Source organism: Ictalurus punctatus, chromosome 15, assembly GCF_001660625.3.
Source record: "Ictalurus punctatus breed USDA103 chromosome 15, Coco_2.0, whole genome shotgun sequence".
Taxonomy (NCBI): Eukaryota; Metazoa; Chordata; class Actinopteri; order Siluriformes; family Ictaluridae; genus Ictalurus; species Ictalurus punctatus.
Window position 1 is genome coordinate 17,602,727 of NC_030430.2, and position 12,446 is coordinate 17,615,172.

The 12,446-nt window shown below is 40.4% G+C and overlaps 1 long non-coding RNA gene across 1 annotated transcript in view; it reads right to left on the reverse strand.

Moving 5' to 3' along the window:
- LOC108275680 (uncharacterized) overlaps positions 1–1,581 on the reverse strand; it is a 2,559-nt gene extending 978 nt beyond the window's left edge. The window contains exons 1-3 of the long non-coding RNA XR_001814739.3: positions 1,188–1,581; positions 679–785; positions 1–326 (exon numbers count right to left, since the gene is read on the reverse strand). The exon at positions 1–326 is cut by the window's left edge and continues 978 nt beyond it. This is a non-coding gene — a long non-coding RNA (uncharacterized LOC108275680). The remainder of the gene's footprint in view (positions 327–678; positions 786–1,187) is intronic.
- Positions 1,582–12,446: the final 10,865 nt, after the last annotated feature.

Consider the following 12,446-nt stretch of genomic DNA (forward strand, 5'->3'; position numbering starts at 1 on the left):
ACTGGCCTGTTGCCAATCAACCCAATTATTTGAAAAATCTTCCACCAGCTGTTTCTTTTTAGGAACGCTTACTTTTCCAGCCTTTTGTTGCCCTGTCTGGTCCTGAGTTTGTGTGACTTTTTGTTTCCTATGTTCTCCCTGTGTCTATGTGGGTTTTCTCCAGGTTCTCTTGTTTCCTCCCACTGTCCAAAAATATGCAGGTAGGCAGATTGGCTGATTGACCCAAGTGTGAATGAGTGTGGTGCCCTGCGGTGGACTGTGAGGCCATCCAAGATAAATTCTCCTGCCTTGACCCCAGTGTTACTGGCACAGGATCCACTGTAACCCTGACCAGGATAAAGCAGTTTAAAGCAGAATAAAGCAGTTACTGAAATTGAGTGGATATTATTATTTTAGCAGTCGCAATTACAGTTGCAGTTAAAGGAAACCTGGAAGTGAAGCTGCTTTGGCACACTCTGCATCCCATAAACACCACTGTGTGGCAATAAAAGCATATTGAATCTACTGGGTGTCCAAAAAGTCTCCATACATAGGGGGATATGTTTGCCAACACCACGTCAGTCGTGCTTTCATCACTGGATGTTGGTGGACGTCCACTTCTCCATCAGTCCGCAACACTTCCAATCTTTTTGAATTTGTTAACAAGTTTGGCAACAGTGTCGTGTGTGATATACTCACCACGTTTCCTGTTAAAGTCCATCACAACCATGCAACAGCTTCCTGATCCAGCCATGAGAATCATTTCAATGTGGGTTTCTTTAGAGAAAGGGATTCTAAAAGGCTATCTGAAAAAAAAATTATAATAGGCAATACTCAAACTAAGCATGAGAGTTTTTGGAAGACATTTTGCTAAAAAGTGTTAATTTAATGTATGGAGACTTTTGGGACACATTGTACTTATTACTAAACTAGTATAGCTACAAACCACTTAAACTGAAACCTCAGTATCTTAAAAACATGAGTAAATAGCCTTGTATGAAGGTGAATAGTAGGTTTAGTAAATAATAGCAATGTTAATAAAACTAGTAAATATTTTAACACAGTAGATTTTGAGTTGTGTGAATGGAAAGTTTGGGAACTACAAAGTTACCTAGGCTCTAATAAATAAACATGACGGTACACATTTGCCTAATGTACTTAATATTTGAACAGTTGTATTACTTTCATAAAATAATTATGTGACTCACAGGAGAAATGGCGTTCATTCATAATATGTGAAAAGGTTTTAAGGACGGGTGTTTGAAGCTAGCCTATAAATCCAGTTTAGCAGCGTGTGTGTGGGTTATTAGCGAAGGTGGATTTACATTAGCACAGGGGAACGCACGGGCATGACGACGGAAGTACAAGACCGAGCTCGCGCACTTCAGAGAGCGTGCTGAGCACGTGGCCGCGCGCGCGTCTGGCTTTGTGTCGCGCGCACAGCAAAACGTTCGCGAGCGAGTCAGAGATCAGGCAGGTAACAGCTGGGATATCACGTTTTTTTTCTTTCGTTCTTCTCTTCTCTTTTTTCCTTCCTTTTTTTTTTTTTTTTAAAATTCTGTTCCTGAGGCAAAACATGTTCTGAAAACAGTATATTCTGTTGCGCCGGTTATACAACTTTGTCTTGTATAGCATTTTTTTTTTTTAAATTTGCAGTTGGATGATAATGCAACAGATAAAACAGCTGGATTCTGTTGGTATAAATTGTTTATTCAGATTGGCTGGATTGTTTTGCAGATTGAAGCAAGAAATTAAGGCAGTGCTAGGTCTAATTTTCATAATGCACTTTAACAGTCCAGTTACACACACACACACACACACACACACACACACACACACATCGTTTGCACCTTTTCCTTAGCCAAAATGGTAAAAGAAGGGAAATGATCATTATTGTTATTATTATTATTATTATTATTATTATTATTATTATTATTATTATACATTAATTGCAGTGCAGCACTGAAACCACTCTTTTTTCATTGCACTATGGCCTTGAGCTGCATATTTCTGTAATTGGCCTTTTATGCTCAACAGTTGTGCAGCTGTGCTCACATTCGCCTCTCGCCCCCCAGTTTCTCACGGTGCCTTCGCCAGCACCACTCCGGCCCATGGGCCTCAGCCAAGAGTCAGGTCTGGGCTTATGTGTGTGTGTGTGTGTGTGTGTGTGTGTGTGTGTGTGTGTGCGTTTTATTATATGAGTCTCAGCGCCTTGGGTACACAAGAAAAGAAGAAGTGGCTTTTCCAAAAAAGATTCTCCCTTGGCAAGTGTGAGATAACTGTGAAGCTGAGGCAAAGTCAGACTTCACACCATATAGCTCCCCGTATTTTTTTTTTTTTTCAATTGTTAACACCAAACTGAGGCCCTAGTGAAAGAACTGTTTATTCAGAACCTCAAATTGGAGAAATATGTGTGTTAAGTGCAACACGTACATATACATATATATATATATATATATATATATATATATATATATATATATATTTGTTGTATAGTACAATATAAAGTGTGTATGCTGCATTTATGAGTTACATCATCTAACCTGACAAATATGTAAACTTAACTTTAAAAATCTAGTTATATGTTATGCTATACTTAAATAATGAGCAGTAACGAGCAACTCTAAATATAATCTATACACAATCCAGTACAGCAGTCACCACTTTAGAGACTTTTTTTGTGCTCATTTGTGTGCTGTTAGACAAATCTTGAATGCCTACACCATGAAGTCTGAACTGCACGTGTTGCAATTTGCATTCAGGGCTTTCTAACGAGCTGTCAAAGTAGCTGGTTAAAATAAGACAAAGTGCAGAGGGATTCCAGGCCTAGACATGATGCAGGGAGCGTGTAGACAGGCTGAGCTGGGGAGAGGTCAGAGTGTTCCCCTGAGAACACGTCCCAGCTTCAGACTAGCATCAGCTGTCCTCCTGGAAACCTGAAAACCAGCTGCTGCCCATTACTGCTGGAATGCATCCATGGACTGGATACCAGGGAGTGTGATAGCACATTAATAATGGCAGTGACCACCGGCTTCGGCCACTTGTGAGTTATTAACATTGCTTGCAAGGTCCTTCCCATGGCACCACCACATGCACAAACACACAGCACCACCATCACCACCATGCCTCTTGTTGGCAGCTGCTGCTAAACACCAGGCTTCCCAGATTTTAGCAGCAGCTTGCAGACAGTTACAGAAGGTGTCAACAGCATACATTTATCATGAAATGGGTGGGGAAGAGCATGCGTTCTAAAATGGCCCCTTTCCTTATAGATGATTATAGATGACATGAGCCTGGTTGCATTGCTCTGCTGAAAGTAAATCTGCATTGGTCACAGTTATCACAGGTGGCAGGCGGTTCTAAGGTCACAGATACTTAAAATACAACCAACTACACTGCAAAATATCTTAAACGAACAGTCCACCATGATTGATTTCATGTTAATATTTATGATTAACATACGATCTTCAGCTGCGTGCTAGGTTTATTTTGTAACGAAATTCCGAGGTAATTGTATAGTCTAAACTTTGTTAACATGTTTAGTCTATTTTTTACTTTGGTTAGCAGTTTCCTACATTACCCACAATGCTGTTTGCCTACCTGGTAGTGATGCCAGTGGGAAATATGCTGTCTTCAGTGTACTGTACATTCACTGAACACTTTATTAAGAACAATATATTAATCCTGGGTAGGGCCTCCCTTTGCTCTCAAAACAGCCTCAATTCTTTCACAAGATTCCAAAAGAGGGTGGAAACATTCCTTTGACGTTCTGATCCATGTTGACATGATTGCATCACACAATTATGGCAGGTTTTTCAGGTGCACTTTCATGTTGCAAATCTCCCATTCTACCATATCCCAAAGATGTTTTATTAGATTCAGATCCAGTGACTGGAAAGGCCACTGAAGAATATTGAACTCATTGTCATGTTCATGAAACCAGTTTGAGATCACTTTTTCTTTGTGACATGTCGCATTATCATGCTGGAAGCAGCCATTAGTAGATGGGTAAATTGTAGACATGAAGGGATGCACATGGTCATCAACAATACTCAAACAGGCTGTGGCATTCAAGGGATGATTGATTGGCATTAACAGGCCTAAAGTGTGCCAAAAAAAAACATTCCCCACACCATTACACCACCTCCACCAGCCTGGACTGTTGACACAAGGTAGACTGGGTCCATAAATTCATGCTATTTGCATAAAATTTTTAACCTACTATCTGTGTGCCTCAGCAGAAATCCAGATTCACCACACCAGGCTACGTTTTTCCAGTCTTCAACTGTTCAGGTTTGATGAGAAGCCTGTTCCTACTGTAGCCTCAGCTTTCTGTTCTCGATTGACTGTAGTGAAAGCCGATGTGATCTTCTGCTGCTGAAGCCCATCCGCCTCAAGGCTCAATGTGTTGTGCATTCTGAATTCTGAGATGCTTATCTGCTCACCACAATTGTACACAGTGATTATCCAAGTTACTGTAGCCTTTCTGTCAACTCGAACAAATCTGGCCATTCTCTCTCATCAACAAGGCTTTTCCGTCTGCAGAACTGCCACTCAGTGGATGATTGTTTGGATTTATTGCACCATTCTAAGTAATAAAGGTGTTCCTAATAAAGTGAGCAGTGAGTGTATTTTGTTTCAGGGTGGAATTAAATTTTTTCTCTCTCTATTACTGTACAAGAAACACTGTATGTACAATTTCTTATAAATGACAACTCCATCTACATCATCAAAAAAAAAAAAAAAAAAAAAAAAACCCTGAAAAGTCCTAACTAAATGATGCTAGATGGGATCAGGGCCTATTTAATCAGAAAGGATACAAAGGGCTTGGTTAATCCCATATGTGCAACAAGCTACTAACAATGTCTAACAAGTACTGACCACATTTCGTGTATGGAGCAATGCCCATGAGTACCCTCTGCTAAAGAGCACCTGGGCAGGGGCACGCCATTTAACCTAATGACAGATTTAACAATATATAAATATATATATATATATATATATATAAAATCTAGTGGCCTCTTAAAAACATTTGAAACTTGCTTCCTAATTGCACAAAATGAACAATTAAAAATGCTCAGTGCAATAATTGGGTTCTTTCTTTGATGCTTCTATAGATCCCATTGAATTGATGCTTCTATAGATCCCATTGAATGTAGCAATCGAGTCAAACAAAAGCATTCATTGACCCAAAACATTCCTCTAATTACTGCAGTATGGTAAAATACAGCTGGGTTGTGGGTCCTCTACAAGCATCTACACACTCCATATGCACCCAAATTAGTTGCTTTTCACAACATTTCTTTCCAGGAACACAGGAAGTTTCTCTGAGAACTTTTTGTGATAGTGGAAATAAATAAAGTGATCATTAGAGTTAGATAGCATTTTATTTTTGTTTAAGTAGCAGACATTCAAGGTAAATTTGTTGAGGATCTGTCCAGTCCATGTTGATGCACAATGGAATGCTGAACGTCATACATTTTGCAAAATTCTATGCTGACCTTACTTTTCAATGTACATTATATTTCCATTACACTAAAGAAGAATTGGTATTATTTACATTTACATTTACATCTATGGCATTTGGCAGACACCCTTATCTAGACGACTTAAAAAAGTGCTTCGAAGTCTCTACCATTAAATGCATCCCGATACTGGTTCACTAGGTCACGGACTAAGAATTCCATCAGTCTTAAAAAGACAACCATTTATGATCAAATAAGTCAGTCAGTAAATAAATAAATAAATGGCACAACAGGATTTTTTTTTCTACAGAAATGAATGTGGATTTTAACCTTTTATATACAGAAACGTCATGAGACAATCAATAAAATGAGATTGTTTTAAGAATATATTAAGCCATAGAGGTTTTGGTGTGAAATAGTATCAGGAGAGTATCCTAATATATACTTGCTGCATGGTAATGGTAGATGGAGCTTCAGAAATTCAGATGAATAATTCAGTAGACCATGTTCCACACATATGCATACACACACACATACACGCATGCATACTTGCACTGAGAGAACAGAGTAGCCCCACGTGCATCCTCGGTGTGGTGTCTGTGAATAGGAAAGCTCTGATGAAAAGCATTTGTAGGCAGACAAGTGGAGCAAATGTGCTGGTGTGTGAAGGAGGCAGAGAGGCCTGGCTGAATGTGGCTCTGCCAAGCCTCTCTCAGAGGCCACACTCGGCCTTTTCAGAGCCATCCCAGTCGCCTCTAATCTCTGACCCCATCAATAAGATGTATTCAGACTCCATCAAACAGCCTGGCTGCTGTGCAGGCGGGCAGTAACCGCTGGGGGAGAACCATGGGAAACACTCCTTTAATTGTCCCCCGACCTTTTTAAAGAATATTAAGCTGCATTAGTTGTCTATGAGCCTTTCTTTCCTGGCCTTTCTTCTGGAGAGGGCTACAGCAGCCCACTCAGCCAACAGGCCATTAAACGTGACAGGTCTTTGTGGAAAGAGGGGAAACACACGGCAGAAATGAGGCTGGGCTTTAGTGTGTGAGGAGATCAACGTGGGGCTCTGTTTTACATCAACACACTGAGGACACATTGATCAGTTGGTGTTATACCCTCCTTGCATCCTGTAGCCCATACCAGCACATACTCCCAGTTAGCATCCTAGAACAAGCCACTGCAGAACCTAATTGCGGCATGAATACAATTCTTTCCATGCCATTGTCCACTGCATATAAGACCTTATATAGTGAACTTTGAGGATGGTGGAGCAGCATGGGTTATTGAATAAAAGTTATAACAAACTAAAGTAATTCTAATAAAAAATGGTCAAACAAGTCCAGACTAGCATTAATTTCAGAGTAATTCCTGGCTTAATTCCTTTTCATCAGAGCTACAGCCACATCTGAGAAGGGATTAAACTTTTTTTTTTTTTTCCCCCCCAGTTTCCAACTTTTGAATGACCCAAGAGTATTTCCATTAGGCTTTGGTTTAATGCTGCGCTTGACTTAACTCGGAACTGGATCAGAATTTTTTTTTTTCAACTCAGCACTTTCAAGCTACAAAGTAGACAAAAAGCATGTACATCTCCATGAAAACCTGTCTTTAGTTTGTTATGACTCCAATAACTTATGAACTAGCAACAAGCTATCCAGCTAAGGCTAGTAATATGAGTGATCTTGAACATTCATGATTTATTTACCTTAAAAGAAAATGTATGGTCGATCTTATAGATTTAATGAAGTAATATCGTTATGTTGATTGATCTTTAGCAAATATAATCCTGTTTAAAACTAGAGAAGAAGTTTTTTTTTTTTTTTTACTGTTGAGGTTGCGAGCTTCCTGTTGATATGATGTCATGTGCTGAACTTGGGTTTGCAGACTCCTTCCTGATTTTCTGATTAGGAAATCCAGATTCACAAAATTTAGTCAATTACAGATTTTGTAAAACAGAAAATTACTGAAGTTATATTCTATATTACAGTTGCAGAACTCACTCTATTGGAATAAGTGCTTTTTTTTCTAAACCTTGAAAGACTAAATAGACGGTTTGGGCTTTGTGTGGTTAAGTAATGCCGAGCCAGAAACAACTGTGCAAGCTAATAATGATGATAATGATATATGCATGATTTGGCACTTTATTCATTTCATGAGAATTCTTCACTCTCAGCTTAACCCACTCAGTCAACTGTTGCGTTCTTAGTAAATTATGCATCACCTCCTATTCACAGATAATGTGTTAAAAAGGTCTGCCTTGACCTTGTGACACCAGGCTCAGAATTTGGACATAAAGCTCTTATAGGACCTAGAAATGGCATATGTTCATTTGAATAGATGGCCCATTAATCAATGGCCATTACGCAGTAAATAGGCAGGTTCTGGAGGAGGACAGGGCACATGGGTAACACTGCAGATCCTGATGCTTATCTCAATAGTTGTGTCAAGACAACAGAGCACGGATTCATCACCCTGTCATCCCTTAGTTCATTGCTGATGGAGGGAGAGGAGGAAAAAAGGAGAAGACAGAGTGAGAGATGCTGGAGATGGGCAGAAAGGGGGAAGGGCACGGACATGAGCTTTTACTAGTACGGGGTGGGGTGCTTTTTTTTAGCGGCGGCACAAAGGCGTTGCTGTGCAATCATCTCAGTGTAAAATCAGTGCTCTGTGCTGGCTACAATGGAGCACAAAAGCAGGGGGCTGGTGGCCCGGCCGGGAGTGTGCAGACACAGCTGTGAGCAGAGCCTCCGCAGTCCGGCTCAATATGGGCCCTCCTCACATCTGTAGCGGTCCCGGCACAGCTTCCGCCAGGCTGCGACACAATGAGGGCCCTCAGCAAATCCTTTGTTGAGACTTTCATGGGCCTCTTTTAGCAGAAATCTTAAATATTTCATTAGGCCCCCTTCCTTCGCTGCCATTCTGTGGTCCCATTACATAAAGCGGAGCTGAGCTCTACTCCTAAACCCATCCCCCTGAAGGGCAACAAAAGATTCTTCCAAATCTGTTTGAGTTCTGATGCACTCCTGTTGCTCGCTAAACACTGAGATGTTTAAGTTTCAAACTGTGCAAGGAAAGAAAAGGAGCAAAACTTACTCTCTTATTGTGATCCCTATTTACCTCAGCTATTTACAGCTTGGCTGTTCCAGTTTCAGTAAACATTACTTGAATGACAAAAGTCTATTCTGAAACCCAAAGAACTAGATTATTACTTTTATCAAAGGAATAAATGAATTATCTTATTAAAATGCTCCACTTAAAGCTTCCACAATACTTGATATGAATTCTTTGCTAATAAAATTCCTTGCTATAATGAGCTCTGTCAGTTTGAAAAGTTTGAAAAAGATTTGCCTTCATATCTTAAACTGTGAGAATCTGATTGGTGAAAAAAGAGGAGCATGGATTTGGATCCATCTAGCACTCTTTCTGCTTACCGGTCAATTATTATGTTTTGATTTTTTCCCCCCACATGTGTGGGAGCTGTTCTGGACAGACAGGAATGTGAAAGGGTGACTAGGGGGAAGTAATGTGTGCCCAGGGACAAAACAAGAAAGGCCCAAGCTCGGGACTCTGCCTGTCAGCTTGATAAATATAATGTGTCACCAATTAAAAACTCATTGCCATTCTCTAATTCATCCAGTGCCTTGTTAACCACAGCCTGGCAGGGAGGCTCCCACTCAGCCTCAGCCCCTGCACACCAGCACCTTCTATAATAGAGGCCTTGCTTTTCCCATCCTCTAAAACCACATCCCTTCCCTTTGGCATGTAAATAAGACATTCATTCAGCACCACTTTCTCCATCCAAGGAAAAAAAATACCATCAGTGTCTTTGATTTGAAGCTTTTTTCTTCTTCTTCTGAAAACAAAGAATTCTATAGTTTCAGATTTTTTTTTTATTAAAAAAAAACCCTTTCTTGCCATTCTTTCAGGCCTTTCTCATGGTAATGCTGTTGACACAACTTTGGGCATCCAGGGTATACAACACATATGAACCCTAGCAGGAGTCCATTACAGGAACGCCATTTAGCAAGCTGTTTCTGTGAGAAAGTCAAACGTTTAAGAGGCTTTTTTGTGCCGGCTGGGAATCGACGCTTCACAGGAGCAGCGGGAGGCCTTTTCTGAGTGTTTTGCCGAAACTACCGGCTGCCCGGGTCTCTAATATTTGCTAATGAAGTCAAAAGTGTTGAAATGCAAAAGAACGTCAGATAATGTTTTTTTTTTTTTTCCAAGAATGGACGTGGGTGTATCACTTAATTTTTTTTAGTGTACAACATCTGTTCAGCGTGAAAGCACATGTTTTGCTTATTTAGAGGTCTCTAAAGTACAATGTAAAGAAAGTTCTAGAAGATGGGATGAACACAAAAAAACAGCAAAAGCAAAATGCTGTCATAATCTTTCTTCCTCAGTCTTCATTCAAAAGCAGAGCAAAGTGAGATGCAAAGACTTTTTTATTATCCCTTGTACGACTTGTCAAGTAATAGTCTAATTGTCATTTCAAGTATGCTAGCTGAAATGATTTCTTCTTTGAATTCCATATGTCACTAGTCCATCTAAGCCGATTACAAAGAGGGCGGGCCCCCCAGCATGGTCATGGATACGCGTGTTTGCATTCAACACTGCAGTCCATGCCAAAACACAGCATAAAGCCAGAGGAAGCATGCACAATATGCACTGCAACAATCTCTATTCTCTATTCATGATTCATCAAAGAGCCCATCCATGGATTATACGCGACTGTATCTCACATCCGCTCAGATGCATTGCGGACCCTGGCACACAGCACACAGGGGCCAGCTGTGTTTGTGTGTCACTGGAGAAAGACAGAGTGAAGAGGGAAGATCAGTGGAACACCCAGGGCTCTGGCTGCATAATACCCATCTGTGTGTGTCCTCTCAAGTCCCTTTGGTACAGTTGTTTAGGAATGCCAAATATTCCATTTTAAAAGGGCCTAAATGAGGGTTTCCTGGCCGTTTTCAGCATATCAAAGACTATCTGTGAGAGCGGCAGCAGTAAGGAGCGACGTATTAAACAGGGTGCCGTCCTGTCCACCCCTTCCCTCCACCATCTCCCCCTCGCCACCCAAATCACTCAAAGCCCAAGCTCATTACTACTGTCACGCGGGGCCCGCTGAGACTTGGCACAGTCTTGTGCACTTAATTGAATTAGACATACCCGCTTGTTTAGGCATTGTGTGGTGGCATGAGAATGCTGCAGCCTTTTTCCATGATAAAAACGAGAGGCCTCGGCAACACTTGTCGGGAGATCTGAGAGCCATGCTCCCAAGGGGAACAAGGAGTCTGCGGGGGGGAGATGGCATCGAGGGTGCCAAGGCAAAGGAGCAACTCCTGATTACAGGCCTGGAGTGTTGCCTAGAAGATAACACTACAAGCAATTCAGTAGTATCTCATGGCTTTGCCCTGTGATCACAGATGGATCAACACTATGGTAAGATCTGACCCATAGATTAGAAGTGCGGAAGATCTTTCACAAATTGTTATGTGGACAGGACACTACAGTTCATTCACATTCTTAGTGACTATGAATGTCTGTCCTGATAGGATATAATATCTGGACGTCTCTATCATTTCACAATTAAAAGAGATCTCTGAAGTAATCTTAGAGTACTTGTGCTTATTTGTCTGTAGCTCTGCTATTATTCAGGGCATAAGTTTTCTCTTGATGTTTACACATCCGCATGTATTTGTGTGCATCTGCTTCAAGCAAAATTCAAATTGGCATATATTAGCCACACTCAAAGCAACGCCTTCGCCCTGTGACTCATCACCATAAGCCTTTTTGCATCCACAGTACTTAAGCAATCCTCAAAAGCAACAGGCGGCACACACTTTAGGATCTGTGCTGTTTACTTTAAAACTTCGGAAGAATAAAAACCCAACTAATGTGATTGGCCTCTGAAATTATGTGGCAGGCTGCTAATGTCGTGGATAGATCAACCTTTTTAGTCTAAGTCAAATACTTCAGAGACAGAGAGTTTAGTAGATGTCAAAAAGTAAATAAACTTTATTGAAAACCAATAAAGTGTGACAGTCTGCAGAAAGTCTAATTTATGCAAACATACACAGCACTTTATATACCTTACTCCACAGTGTATCCATCTTAGGTGGGGTTTTGCCTTTCCTCTTTAAAAACAGACCAATCTTCCATGCCACAATTAAATATTCATGTCTATGTTATCATAAATTTGTGGAGCATGTGCAGTTCGTTGTTTTTCTTGAAAAGGTTTCACGAGGACAAGGTTTCTTTTTTACAAAAAGGTTTCACTCAGAGTCCTGACCTTGACCATCCCTCCCTTCTTAGGCCTCAATGAGCATCTGTCTGTCTCTATGTGTTGTCCCAGTTGATATCTACTCCCTTCCTGAGGCCCTCTCCTAACTCCCTAATTGGTATCTGGCCTCAAGGTTATTTACTTACAAACGCGAATATCTAATGCCAATTTATTACTGTGCAGAAAAGTGCCAGCTGATAAAGAAGAACAATTATTGTACAGCAAGACACAGAGTTCATCCAACTCAATCCACACTCAGAATATAACTTGATCAAACATTGTTCTATGCATTTAGATTATGCTTCTAACTATTGATTATGCATATAGATTCTGCTTTTTAACCAATACTGATTATTCGATTATGCTTAAGTAATAATTCTAAATGTTGGTTATACATATTGAATACACTTCATTAAGATGTCCAAATGTTAGTTACACATATTGAATACACTTCATAAATATTTTCAATACTAAGAGGTGATTGCCTGTGTGCTGTCACTACATCACTTCACCTCACTAACCCCCAAGGGTCAGAGTCAGATTGACATTGTAACCCCAGGCCCTGATCTGCCTCCAGCATCTATAGTTGTGCACCCAGCTGTCAGTAATAGAGGCCAAACTTTTATTCATTTCAAGATCAGTGGATGGGAAAAGATAATCTCTGAATAATTGGAGCCTATGGACCTTGGAGAATTTTATTCCTTTTCTTAACTCCCCCTCTC